This window comes from Melozone crissalis, unplaced genomic scaffold (genome assembly GCF_028551555.1).
Source record: "Melozone crissalis strain CALT ecotype California unplaced genomic scaffold, PUWL_Pcris_2 ptg000077l_1, whole genome shotgun sequence".
NCBI lineage: Eukaryota > Metazoa > Chordata > Aves > Passeriformes > Passerellidae > Melozone > Melozone crissalis.
Genome location: NW_026535854.1, coordinates 2,073,423 through 2,088,416, shown reverse-complemented (window position 1 = coordinate 2,088,416; position 14,994 = coordinate 2,073,423).

Below are 14,994 nucleotides of genomic sequence, written 5' to 3'. Positions count from 1 at the left end.
GTACTTCCAGGAGAAGAAGAAAAATGAGATTTCAGTTCCCAGGGATGAGGATGATTTTAGAGACACACAGCAATGAGGATTTTACCTTGGAACAGCTCATCTTTAAAACAATTCCCAATAAATTAACACGGCCCATGAGGAGCTGTGGGAAGGTTTGTGGTGATGGGAAGGATTTCACTGTAGGGGCTGCTGCTCGTGATGAAATTACAAACCACCCAAAAAACTGGATTTTTACTCTTACAAAGAAATCTCCATGACCTCAACAAGAGGGACTTCCTATGTGAGCTGAAAAAAGATGATTTTAGATCTGATAAACTGACTGAAATTTTAGGTTTTTGTTATTTACATTTTCTGTGGTAATTAAAAGGTTATGGAGGGAGGAGAAGAGTTCTGAGGGGTTTGTTTTGATTCTTGCATTTTTTCCTTTTTATTGCTTTTAATAAATTTCCTTTTTAGCCTTTTAAATGTTTTGAGCCAGCTTTGCCTCTCTCCAAACCCTCTCTCAGAGCAGGAAGCAAGGGCACGGCTGATTGGGCAGCTCTGAGCCCACCACAATGATGGGAAATGGGGTGAGAAATGTCAAAATTGGGGAAATCCGAAACTAGTGACGCAAAACAACAAAACCTGGCCCAGGGCACCCATGGAAAAATCAACCAGGCCAGGAGGGAACAGAAGGGGCAGGTGGGGCCAGGGGACTATCTGGAGACAGCTGGGGACACCATGGGGACACGGCCAAGGGGTCAAAACCATCAGCAGTGTCAGCATTGTGGGAATAAACGTGTTTGGCGCAGAAATAGGATCCGGAATCCTCGTCCTTGAGGTTGTTCATGGTCAGCATCACCGAGCTCTGCCCGTTGTCCCTGGAGATCGTGAACCGGCCCTTGACCGATGGCGCGTAGTAGGTGTTGACACCATCAGGATTGATCCCAGCAATGAATTCAGGTGCCTGTCCGGGTCTCTGGCGGATCCAGAACATTCCATTGCTCCCAAAACGGAACCCGGACCCTCGGAAGAGGAGGCGCAGGGACCCCCCGGGGGGCTGGAGGTCCCCCTCCGCATTCCAGCGGGGTCACGGCCGCCTGGAGCCCTGGGGGACAAATGGGAGATGGGGATGAGGCGATGCAAAAGTCGGGCAGAGGTGTCCAATTAATTAATGAGTGCATTGGGGGTAATTGCTGGATTTAAGTAATTTTTCCATACAGGAAATCTCTGTTGGGCCTTTGGGGCCAGACAAAGGGAATCTGGGGAAAAACCAGTGAAGGTTTAAGAACGCGGGAGTGGCCGTGACCCTGCTGGAGTGCGGGGGAAAAACTTCAGGCCCCCGGGGGGTCCCTGCGCCTCTTCTGCCCAGAGTCCGGGTTCAGTTTCCGCAGTTCTGACATGCTCTGGATCCGCCAGAGCCCCGGGCAGGGGCTGCAATTCCTGGCAGGGATCAGCAGCGGTGGCAGCACCAAGTACTCACCGTCGGTGCAGGGCCGGTTCAGGATCTCCAGGGACAACGGGCAGAGCTCGGCGACGCTGACCATGAACAACCTCAAGGACGAGGATTCTGGATCCTATTTCTGTGCCAAACATTTTGGTGCTTGGGCTGGTTATGGTGCTGATGGTTTTGGCCTCCATCCGACCCCCATGGCTGAGACCCCATCTTTGCTCCTCCCCAGGTCGTGCCTTCAAAGCTCCACCCCTTACTCAATTCTTCAGTGTTTGTTCTCATGCACCAATAACGTGTCCAAATTCACAGAATTCACAGAATTCACAGCTTAGAAGAGACCTTCAAGACCCTCGAGTCCAACCCAGCCCCAACTCCTCAACCATGGCACCCAGTGCCACATCCAGGCTTTGTTGAATCCACCAAGGGCTGGTGACTCCACCCCCTCCCCGGGGCAAACCAATCAAATTCTTTTTGACTCTGTTAATGAAAAACTTTTTCCTGATTTCCAACCTAAATTTCCCCCAGGTCCTACCCAACCTGAGGGGCCGGAGCCAGGCACAGCCCTGGAGGTGTCGCCTCACCTGTGCCAGGTAAGGGGGCAAAATGACCTTCCTGGCCATGCCGCTCCTTGGGGCCAAGATTTGGGGCCAGGAGCTGAGATTTGGGGCCAAAACTGTGCCAGGTTGGGACAAAGGGTCAGGAGTGGGGTCTGGGGTAATGGTTGGGGGAGATGGGGGTCCCCAATAGCTGCTCAATAGGACCAACACTATAACCACCACCACCAGCATCAGGATGTTTGGCACAGAAATAGGATCCGGAATCCTCGAGCTTGAGGTTGTTCATGGTCAGCGTCACCGAGCTCTGCCCATTGTCCCTGGAGATTGTGAACCAAACCTTGAACAATGGAGTGTTCCGGGTGCCACCACTAGGGTTGATCTCTGCAATGTACTCCAGACCCTGCCTGGGTCTCTGTCGGATCCAGAACAGGGTGACACTGCCAAAATCGAACCCGGGCCCTCGGCACAGCAATGTCAGGGACCCCCCGGGGGTCTGGAGGTCCCCCCGGGGGTCCAGCAGGGTCACGGCCGCCCGGAGCCCTGTGGGACAAAGGGGAGATGGGGATGGACAAAGCTCAACCCTTGACCAAAATTCTGATTATTGGCCCAAAATTCTGACCCCTGGACCTTCTCATCCTTCTCCAAAGTGGGTCCCGACTCTTTTCCAACAGGCGAAACCCACTTTGAGGCCCTGGACCAATCAGGTTTCCCATCCCCATCTCCCCTTTTTCCCGCAGGGCTCTGGGCAGCCGTGACCCTGCCGGAGTGCGGGGGGGACCTCCAGCCCCCCGGGGGGTCCCTGCACCTCCTCTGACGAGGGTTCGGGTTTGATGTTAGGAGTTTTGGGATTGGCTGGATCCGCCAGAGACCCAGGCAGACACTGGAATGCATCGCCAGTATCAACAGCAATGGTGGCAGCACCGACTACGCGCCATCGGTCAAGGGCCGGTTCACGATCTCCTGGGACAACGGGCAGAGCTCGGTGACACTGACCATGAACAGCCTCAAGGACGAGGATTCCGGATCCTATTTCTGTGCCAAAAGTGCTTATGCTGGTTATGTGGGTCCTGGTGCTAATTTAGATGACACCCATGGTGGATCCAAGCCCCCATGCACTCCAGCAGGGTCTCGGCCGCCCAGAGCCCTGCGGGACAAAGGGGAGATGGGGATGGGGCCAAAGCTCAACCCTTGACCCAAATCCTGACTCTGGGCCCTAAACTGGGACCCTTGGACCTCCTCTGCCACAGCACCCCGAGGCTGAGCTGCCCTCTGCCAAACACAGATGTTCACAGTGACCAAAACCAGGAACTTTCTGTTTCCTTCCCTGCCCCGGCCGGGCCCCGGCAGCTGCCGGGGAGGAAGTGGGGGGAGGCTGCGGAGCCCCAAAATCACGGCGTCTTCTCCTCCCTCCCTCCCTCCCTCCGTCGCTCCCACCTGGGGCTTCACTTCTCCCTCAGCGGCCGCGGTGTCTGGGGCTGCTCCTTGGGGCTGGGCTGGAATCCTCTCTGGGAGCTCTGGACATGGTGACGATGCTGGTGGTGGCCCCAAATCCCCATCCCTGGCTCCCCAAATGTCCCAAAAATCCCCAAATCCTTGCCCAAATCCCAACCCTTGACCCCATTCTTGACCTTCTCCCCAAGTGTCCACCATCATTGCCCCAACATTCGACTTTATCCCAATTTTGCCCATTTCACCCAAATCTCCGGCAGCTCCCTGGGAACTGATTGGAGGAGGCCTGACCTGGAGCCCAGGGGTGAAGATTTGGGGCCAATGGTTGAGTGTTGGGGCAGGAGCAGGGGAGGGTTTGGGGTCAGTGCTGATCATTGGGGAAAATGGGGGAGATTTGGGACAAAGAGTCAAGGTTGAGGTTCGGGGGAAGGGTCTGGGTTTGGGGACAGGTGGGACTTGGAGATCGGCGTGGATCCATAACTGGCGTCTTCATCAGAAGCAGTAGCACTCCAATCATTATCATAGCCAGATTTGGCACAGAAATAGGATCTGGAATCCTCGTCCTTGAGGTTGTTCATGGTCAGCGTCACCGAGCTCTGCCCATTGTCCCCGGAGATCCTGAACTGACCCTGGACTGACGGCGCATAGTAGATGGTGCCACCAGTGTTGCTGATGTAGGCGACGAATTCCAGCCCCTGCCTGGGTCTCTGTCGGACCCATTGTAGGGCAAAACTACCAAAACTGAACCCGGACCCTCGGCACAGCAACGTCAGGGACCCCCCGGGGGCTGGAGGTCCCCCCCGCACTCCAGCAGGGTCACGGCCGCCCGGAGCCCTGCGGGACAAAGGGGAGATGGGGATGAGGCCAAAGCTCAACCCTTGACCCAAATCCTGACTCTGGGCCCCAAATTGAGACCCTTGGAGATCATCATCCTCCTCCCAGGTGGGTCCGGTACCTTGTTACAGCTGGCCACACCCACATTAAGGCTCTTGACCAATCAGGTTTCTCATCCCCATCTCCCCTTTATCCCGCAGGGCTCCGGGCGGCTGTGACCCTGCTGGAGTGCGGGGGGGACCTCCAGCCCCCTGGGGGGTCCCTGACGTTGCTGTGCCGAGGGTCCAGGTTCTGTTTCTGGGGTCATTTCATGCAATGGTTCCGCCAGAGCCCCAGGCAGGGGCTGGAATGGCTCGCGGGGATCCACAGCTCTGGGGATTTCATCGACTGCCCCCCGTCGGTCAAGGGCCGGGTCAGGATGTCCAGGGACAATGGGCAGAGCTTCACAGCCCTGACCATGATCGACCTGCAGCACGAGGATTCCGGATCCTATTTCTGTGCCAAAGCCACTGGGGCGGATGGGGATGACCATGATGCCAATGCTATTGACTCCGCCCCCATCGCTGTGTCCCCAAATGTTCCCAAACCCCAGACCCTCCCCCCAATCCCAGCCCTCATCCCCGCTTTCAGTGACTGAATTCGTGTCCCCAGCCCCGGGCCCAGCGCTGACCTTTGGGGCAGAGTTTTGGGGAAGATCAATGGCCAAGGGTTGGGGTTTGGGGCCGGAGAGGGGAAAGGGAAATGGGGAAATGGTCACGGGCTGGGTCAGGGGCTGGGAGCTGGGCAAGGGGCTGGGGCATGGGGACAGGTGGGGACGAAGCAATGGGATAGGGGTCAATACAGCAGGCATCGTTATCACCAGCATAGGCAGCAAAACCCTTGGCGCAGAAATAGGATCCGGAATCCTCGTCCTTGAGGTTGTTCATGGTCAGCGTCACCGAGCTCTACCCGTTGTCCCTGGAGATCGTGAACCGGCCCTTGACTGATGGCGCATAGTAGATGTAGGAACCAACGCTGTGGATCCCCGCGAGCCACTCCAACACCTGCCCAGGTCTCTGGTTGATCCAGCTCATGTGGTAATTCCCTAAATCGAACCCAGACCCTCGGCAGAGGAGGCGCAGGGACCCCCCGGGGGCCTGGAGATCCCTCCCGCACTCCAGCAGGGTCAAGGCCGCCCGGAGCCCTGCGAGACAAAGGGGAGATGGGGATGGGGCGTCGCAAAAGTCAGGCAGAGATGTCCAAGTAATTTATGGATGGATTGGGGCTAATTGAACGGTTTAAGGCACTTTACCATTCAGGATACCTCTGTTGGAGATTTGGGGACAAACAAAGGGAACTGGGGGCAAAACCAGTGAAGGTTTGGGGATCGGGGAGCGGCCGTGACCCTGCTGGAGTGCGGGGGGGACCTCCAGTCCCCCGGGGGGTCCCTGCGCCTCCTCTGCTGAGGGTCCAGGTTCAGTTTCGGGAGTTTTGGAATGTTCTGGATCCATCAGACACCCGGGCAGGGGCTGCAATGGGTCGCAGGGATCTACAGTAGTGGTGCTTACACCGACTACGCGCCATAGGTCCAGGGCCGGTTCAGGATCTCCAGGGACAACGGGCAGAGCTCGGTGACGATGAACAACCTCAAGGACGAGGATTCCGGATCCTATTTCTGTGCCAAATGTGCTGGTGCCAGTTGGGGTAATGATGTCTCTGCTCTTGGCCTCTTCCCCTTGACTGTGTCCCCTCCTGTCCCCAGTCCCCAGACCCTTCCTCCAAAACTCAGCCCTTTACCCCATTCTTGATCCTTTGTCCCAGATCTCCCCCAGTCCCACCCACACCAACCACGGAGCCAAAACCCCCAAACTGGTTCTGCTCCAAACCCTCCAAATGACTGGGAATGAACTTAGCTGTATTGGGACAGACAGGGCTGCCCTGGGAGGGACTGGAGGGACACTGGGGTTGAACTGGGTTCTACTTGGGATGAAATGGGCTTTACTGGCGTTATACTGGTCTGTACTGGGAATGAACTGGGCTGTAGTGGGAGGGACTGGCTGAGGGTCATTTGGCTGTTCCCACCTCCACCACATGCCATTTGCCGAGGCTCCCGCCCACCATGGCCCGCTGCCAATCAGTACTGGAGATCTGGGACTCAGGGGCGGTGCCATAGATGGGCGCCAGAATTTATTTTTGCCTACAACTCCCGTCCTGCCCTGCAGCCTGGTTGAGCCTTATTGCAGCCGGGACTACAACGCCCGTCATGCCCCGCGCTCCACAGAACACCGGCATCCGCCCCCATCTCTCCCATAAGCGTGTCCCAGACCCTCTAGGATCCCTCAGCGCCCCCTCAGCACCCATTCGGGATCCCCCAAAAGCGTCCCTGGATCCCCTGAGTGCTCCCAGCCTCACAGATGCCCGGTACAGCCACTTCTGGGAATTCATCTCCTCTCATCCCCCGCGGCCCCAGGGCCCATCAGAACACAGTCCCGCGCCTAAAACTCTTGCCGTGCCCTGCGCCCTAAAGAGCCCGTTTAGGGCTCCCTGAGCTCCCCCCAAGGGTTCTCGAACCATTTAAGTTTCCCCCCAGGGCCTCAAGTCGCGGCTCGGATGCAAAAGTGTCTCCCAAGAGCCTTCCTGGATCCCCAAACATCGTGTTCGAGCCACTTTCGGGACTGCAGCTCCCATCATGCTCCGCGGCACACGTCCAGCGCTATTCCAGCTGGGACTTCATCTCCCGCCATGCCCCACGCTTCCACTGAGAGCAATTGCAGCTGCGCCCAGAACTCCCGTGATGCTCCGCAGCCTCGTTAAACCCCAGGATACCCGCGTCTCCAACTCCCGTCACCTCCCGCACCCCAGAGAGCCCCGTCAGAGCCCCCCAAGGGCCTGCCCGGACCCCAAAGGGTGCCAAATTCCCCTCCCTGACCTCCAAGGGCCCCCCTGGACCGCCAAGTTCTGCCCCAGACCCCAAACTGTTCCTCAGAATCCCTGAGTGCCCCTCCAAGTTCCCACTCGGCTTCCCCAAGTGTCCTCCAGACCCTCAGGTTTTCTCTGAATTCCCTCCGCAGACGCAAAACTGCCCAAAATGTGACCCAGGAATATCTCCAGGGACCCCGAAGTGCATGCCCCCCTGATCCTCTCTGAGAAAAAGATGATAAAAAAGATGACAAAAAGACTACAAATATAACTAATAACCATAAAGAGAAAGAAATAAATAGCCAATAGAAATTAATAATTCATGAAGGGAATTGTGTTACTTAGAACCAATGATGAATAATTTTCTTGGTTGCTAGAAATGTATCAAATTCTAGTATAAATATACAAATTATGTAATAAAAATATTACATAAGACTATCGTAAATTAAAATAATATAATTTTAATTTTGTTATTAATAAATTTTATTTAAAAGGAAAAATGCTAAAATTTTTCTTATGTTTTGGGATGTCAGTCCCAGGTGGGCGATGTCAGACATGGTGAGGCTGGGCATGAGGAGCAGGTTGTCCAAACAGGCTTAGCCTGCAAGGGGCTCATTCTTATCCATGCCCAGACCTCCTCAGGAGACATTTAGCATCCAGATCACTTGGGGAATGCTTCTATCCCCTCTTCTCATAACTAAAAAATAAAAAAATACGGATGTGATTAAAAAACCAAAAATCATGAGGTGCATTTTGAAATCTTCCTCTGAAGACAACTCCAAACTGACTCCAATCACTGCACAAGCCCTGGAGACCCAAAGACAATGGAAAGGACACAAAGAGCTCCTGAGGGCTTTCTGTATTTCAATCAGCCCCACACTGGATTTGGGGCTGGGTCCAGGAGCCTCAGGCACGCAGAGAAGGATGAAGAAGCTGCTCAAGGAGTCAGCAGCAAAACTCCAAGTGCCTTGGAGCATGGCTGGGCCCCAGTGAGGGCAGGGAGTACCAAAGGCTGCCCAGGGCCTGGTGAGAGCACATCCTTGAGGCCAGGATTGCAGGGAGCCCAAGGCTCTGAGCAGGGAACTGCAATGCTGAGCAAGGCCTGGCTTGGCTGCAGGAAGCAGAAAGGCCAAGCCCTGAGCCCAGCCTGGGCCAGCAGGGCCTGTCCCTCACGGCTGCCTCAGGGCTGTTGGTGGGCCAGGGGGATGTGAGGGGCAGTAAGGACAAATGCCCCAAACCCGTGTGACACTCCAGATCCTCAGGGAACCAAGGGGCCTGTGGGACACTGTGGGAAGTTGTGGAACCAAGAGGATCACTGTGGCACTGTTGGGGCCTGTGGAACCAAGGGGCCAGTGTGACACTGTGGAGCCTCATGGAAACAAGAGGCCATTGTGAGCCTGCATGGCTGAGACACCCCAAAACACTCAAATGCTTGGGGCAACAAAAGACTCCTTTACTCGACTTTGCTGCACAGGAGAAACACCAACCAGATATTCTCAAGAGGTCAAAATGACACAGTTTTACTGGTAAAGTACAAAATCCATGAAACTTTGGAAAAGGATTCAATGTAACATCCAATTCAACATAAAACACTTACCATACCAGTAATTTCATTAACTTGGCCCATTTAAACTGGAAACCTTTAAACACTTCAGATGTTGAGGTACCCAAAAATGTTCCATAGGAAGAGTATTAGAAGGAGAGGAAAGAGTGAGACAGAAAGACAGAATCTCTATAGAAGGACACACATATGGCTACCAGCTCCTGGGGTTCCAGCGTGGGTGAGACACAAACCCAGGAGAAGGAGAGTTCATACCAGGGGCTGACCTTGTGCTCTGTGTTTTTAAGCCCCTGGGCCTTTGTGGGGCTCCCCCCCAGGTGGGATTTTTGATTGCTCGGGCAATCAGGGCTGGGTTAGCACTGTCCCCACTGTGTGACTGAGTGACAGCTCACCCCAAGGTGTCTCGGGACACTGATCTCATCCAGCCTCTGACAGCGACCATGGTGACACTGGGGAACCTCACTGAACCAAGGGTCAGCAGTGACAATGTGGGTCCAAGGACACCATGGTGACACTGGGGAACCTCACTGAACCAAGGGTCAGCAGTGACAATGTGGGTCCAAGGACACCATGGTGACACTGGGGAACCTCACTGAACCAAGGGTCAGCAGTGACAATGTGGGTCCAAGGACACCATGGTGACACTGGGAAACCTCACTGAACCAAGAGGCCCTTGTGACACAGTGGGACCTCATGGAAATGAGGAGACCATTGTGAATGATAAGGAAGATTCATTACAGACAATTTGATGGGTGAAGGTTTTGGTGTTAACATCTTTGAAATGGTCTTAATGTGTCCATTAACTTTATTACAGAGCCCAGACAGCTTGGCTCCTGAAACAGACACGTGGGTCTGCATGAGCCTGAGTTTATGAACTTTGGGGTAAAATGACAGCTTTGAGAGGGTAGTATGTGACAGGTGGTTTGGGAAAGCTAAACCTTCCTAGTACCTCGGCCAGTGGGGACAGGAAGAGGGCAACGTGCAGCCAGGAGTTTGGATAAAAGGAGGCTGCACCCTCTGAAATCTCGAGAGAGAAAACCCTGTGGGTATGTGCCCTGGTGGACTCTTTCCCTTTATCGGAATAAAGTTGCAGGACTCCTCTGTCTCCTTTATGAACACTGGCTTTCCCTAGTGATTTTCCGTACATGACACTTTGGAATGTCACCAAACCAAGGAGCCGTTGGGACACATCAAGGCCTCGTTGGAACAAAGAAACCATTGCTGACAGTACAGAAACTCATGGAACCAAGGGGCCATTGTGGCATTGCAGAGCCAAGGACACCATGGAGACACTCTGGAACCTCATGGAATCAAGGAGACCATGGAGACACTCTGGAACCTCATGGAATCAAGGAGACCATTGTGAAGCTCAGGGACCCTATGGAACCAAGGCTCAAGGATGAAGATGTGGGGCCATAGAACCAAGGAGCCATTGTGACACAGCGGGGCCATGTGGAGCCAAAGGGACATGGTGACACCTCAGGGCTTTGTGGAACCAAGAAGCCATTGTGACAATGCAACACCTCATGGAAGCAAAGATCCATTATGACTCTACAGAAGCAAGGAGAATATTGTGACAAGGAGAACATTGTCACAAGGAGAACATTGTCACACTTACAGAGACTCAGGGAACCAAGGAGACCATTGTGATACTGTGAGGCCCCATGGAATCCAGGGAACATGAAACAGGTCTTGACTGTTTGACTGGCTTGGCCTTCTGAGGGCCACCTGACAGGTCTGGCTGACCTTGGCATGTCAAGGGCTGCTTCTCATTAGCCCCTGAAGCACTGGGGCTCTGGGCTCTCCTTCCTATGGAAAAAACTGTCCCTCTTTCCAGGTGTCCATGGCCAAAATTGAGATTCTTTCTCCATTTTTCCTTATATGCAAAGATTTTTCCCAGATGAAATCCGCCAGGACAGACAGATCTTTCTGGCTTGGCCACCCCAAGTCCACTTCTCATCTGCCTTTGAAACACTGGGGCCATGTGCTTTTCTTTCTTTTGGGAAGAAATCACTTTTCACGTCCAGGTCCCCATGGCCAATGCTGGGAACCCACCTCCAGAATTCCCTATATCCAAGCATGTATCCCAGACAAAACCTGCTAGAAGATACAAATCTGGCTGGCCTTGGCTTCCTGAGGGCTGCCTCTCATCTGCCTTTGAAACACTGGGGCTCTGGGCTTTCCTAATGAAAAGAACTCTCCTTCCTGGCCAGGCACCCACAACCAAAACTGAGACTCCACTTCCAAAATTCCCTATATCCAAGGATTTGCCCCAGATGAAAGATGTCAGGAGGTGTCTGGCTCTCTTGGCCCACGCGTGGCCACCTCTCATCTTCTTCCAAAAAACTTGGGCTTCGCACTTTTCTTTCCTCTGGGAAAACCTTCCACCTTGACCTGGTGCTCATGGCCGAAACCGGGATTCCACCTCCAAAACTCAATCCATCCAAGGATTCCTCCCAGGTGAAAGCTGCCAGGACAGACAGGTCTGGCTGCCCTTGGCCTCTTGGGGGCTGCCTCTCACCTGCTTTTGAAACACTGGGGCTTGGTGCTTTCCTTCCAATGGAAAATAACCTTCCTTTTCATCAGCATGTCCAGGGCTGAAATTGAAAGTCAGCCCCCCAAATTCTGAATATCCAAGGATTTCTCGGTGACAAAAGCAGCCTGGAAAAATAGGTCTGGCTGGCTTGGCTATCTGGAAGCCACCTGTCTACTCTTCTGTCTTTGAAATACTTGGGCTCTGTGCCTTCCTTCCAATGGGAAAAATCCATCCTTCTCACCTAAGCAGAAATGGCCGAATGTAGGGTTCCACCTGCAAAATTCCCAATATCCAAGGGTTGGTTTCAGACAAAAGCTACCAGGACAGAGAGGTCTGGTTGGCCTTGGCCTCTGATTGCCACCTTTCATCTGCCCCTGAAACACCAGTGTTCCGTGCTTTTCTTCCTGTGGAAAAGAACCATCCTTGTCCTCCAGGCATCCATGTCCAAAAGTGGTATTCTGCCTCTAAAACTCAAAATAGCTGAAGATTGCTTTTTTCCAAATAGCATATATGATAGCTTGCTACCAAGCCCCGGGATTGACTGGCAGGGGCTTCTCCCAGTCAGGTCTCTTATGAAGCTGCAAGCATTTCACTGGCCAGATCCCGAGCGGGTATGGAGTTCAGACCAACGAGAATATCCACACTGGTCTTTTAAATGTTCTATATAAAGGGTAGCCTGGAAAATAAACTTCTTCTGTGCCACAAGATCATCAGGGATGAGTTGTCTGGGTGTACTTGCCCCTCACCCCCCGCACATGGCGTAACAATGGCTCCCAGATGAAATCTGCCAGCACTGTCCAATATGTCTGCCCTTGGCCTCTGGTGACTGCCCCTCACCTGGTCCTGGAACACTGGGGCTCTGTTGTTTTTTCCTGTGGAGACCATAGTGACACTGTGGGGCCTCGTGGCACCAAGGCCATCACTGTGGCACTGCTGGGCCACATGGTCCCAAGGGCCCAGTGTGAAGCGGCAGGGCTTTGTGGAATCAAGAGGCCATTGCTGCATTTCAGGGCCTCGTGGAACCAAAGGGCCATTTTGATCCTGCAGGGCACCGTAGATCCATGGAGAGCATTTTTGAATTGCAAGGCCCCATGGAATCATGGAGACCATTGTGACACTGTGGGGCCCCACAGAACCAAAGGGCCACTGTGACCCTGCAGGGTCTCATGGAAGCACGGGGCCATGGTGACACTGCAGAAGCAAGGAAAACATTGTGACACTGCAGGGCCTCCTGGAACCAAGGAGAGATGGAACAGGTCTGGCTGGTTTGGCCTCTCAGGGGCCACTGGACAGGTCCAGCTGATCATGAAATACTGGGGGCTGATTCTCATCAGTTCTTGAAGAACTGGGGCTCTGTGCTTTCCTTCCTATGGAAAAGAACCATCCCTCTTTCCAGGTGCCCAAGGCCAAAACTGATACTCCTCCTAAATAATTCCCTATCTGCAAGGGTTCTCCCAGACAAAAGCTGCCAGGACAGAGAGCTTTGGCTGGCCTTGGCCTCTGGTGGTCACCTCTCATCTCAAGGAAGCCTGAAGAAAGAATTTGAACAGGTTTGACTACTGGAACATCAATGAGTCTGTCTTCCTCTGAAAAACTCAGACAACCATCTGATCATATGTGTCTTTTTTTTCTCATTGTGTATTTTGCATGAAACATTATTTTCAGCTAAAAATGTTATTCTTCTCACTCTACCTAACACTCTACCAGTATTACCTGACACAAAACACCTACTCTATGTATGGATCCAGGTCACCTGCATAAGCAGACACAAGAAAGAATGCCGCAGGAATTATTTGTCTGTGCTCCCATCTGTCCCATCTCCTCTGGAGCTAGAGGTGCAGCCCCAGAACTTGGCAGGGCCCAAGGGCTCACAAGTTCAGCTCCCACCCAGAGAACTTGCAGACCCTGGGCTGCTCTTCTTGGCCCCTGCACGCTCAGCCAGGCTGAGATGGACACTGATGGTTTCTGGGCCAGGCTCTCTGAGCCCAGCTCAGCTTCCTGCAAGCTCTGCCAGCTGCCCTGAGCTCTGGGCAGCACCAAGGGTCTCTCCCCAGCCCAGCCCAGCCACCTCTGGCCCCATAGCTCTGCCCAGGCCAGGCTGCTCTGGACACTGCCCCATGGCCCCAGCCCCTGGCAAAGGCACAGCAGCAGCTGCGGCTGCCACAGGACTCAGCCCCAGCCATGGGGGAACGTGCTTGGCCAAGGGAAAGGAGGCTCCCTGGCTGCCCTGCTCTCCTCTGCAGGAGATGCTGAGAGCTCTGCAGCCCCTGCTGCCATCCCATGTGCCCAGGGCAGCACAAGAGCCCTGGCCTTGGGGCCCTCAAGAGCTGCTCCTGCTCCAGGCCCAGGGCCCATCCCAAAGCTGGGCCAGCCATCTGTGCCCATTTCTGTTCATCCATGCTCTGATCAGGATGGATTCGCAGCCACTTACAGGTTGGTGATTAATTTTACTTTTCCAGAGGCCTCTTCTTTCTTGAGCTTCTCATTTGAGAAATTCAGTGACAAAGGCTCATAAAGATTTGTTCAAAACACCCAAACAACAAAAGCCTATGGGAATAATTCAAATCTTCAGTTCTTCTGTGGTTAATTGGACAGATTTCAGAAGTGTCTTCAAACCTGGTGAGTTCTACTATATTGAAAACAATGAAGAGAGAATTGTTTTGTCCTTTATAATTTCCCTGTTTATAGATTGCTATCAGCAATCCCCAGTTGATATTGATCCCCAGCACCTCCTCATGCAGACTGAACAGATACGAAAATCAAGACCCTTCATGGTTGACAATCAATCACACTTTGTCCCTACCCCCTCCCCACCATTTCCCTCATCCAGCCCTGGCACTCAGAGCAGCTGAGGAATGGAGTTACATCCAGGGATGTCCCCAAGGCTCAGGATTGGGGCCAGGCCTGTGAAATCTCTTTATTGCTGATCTGGATGAGGCCATCGAGGGCACCCTCAGTCAATTCCCAGCTGAGCCCAAGCTGGGTGGCAGTATGGCTGTGCTGGAGGGCAGGAAGCTCTGCAGAGGGATCTGGCCGGGGGGGGAATAAACAGGTTGCTCGATGCTCCCCCACCCTTCCGCCAAATCCAGGCCTACCGTAGATGGGCCACGGGGCTTTCCCCTCCCCCAGCCCAGCCAGCAACGGGGCCGGGGGAGGGAGACGCAGCACCTTCACGCCAGAAATCCCAAGAGGGCTCTGAAGGACAAGAGCCCTGCTTTAACTCCTTGGGTTTGTAGTCTCAAGAGGCGGATCCAAATGCCCCACTGGTCAAACCAGGTGCTCATCTTCAAATCCGACCACCCATTGGTAACCACAGCAAAACAACATATCCCAGATGTCCCATTTCCGGTCAAACCACGACAGGTTCCTTCATCCCTGCACTGCCAGGGACTCTCTGGGACAAGGGAGCTCTGCTCTGGGGATGGAGGGAGGCGCAGGTGCCACCACTGGAGTGGGAACCAGAACTCACCAGGTTTGTGTCCTTTGGGGGTCAGAAACTGGTGAGACTCAGAGGCACAGGAAGTTTCTCTTCATGGCCAACAGACCACAGTTGAACAGGACACAACTCAATACCAACCACGCTCTTCCCTGAGCTATGTGCAACATCCCAGCAGCATCTGATGAGTCCACCATCCACAAGTGATTTCCATACTAAAATTATTTTTAGAAAAATATGGTTCTATGATAAACACAGTGAAGTTTTTGTATCAGGATGCCCATCCTGGAG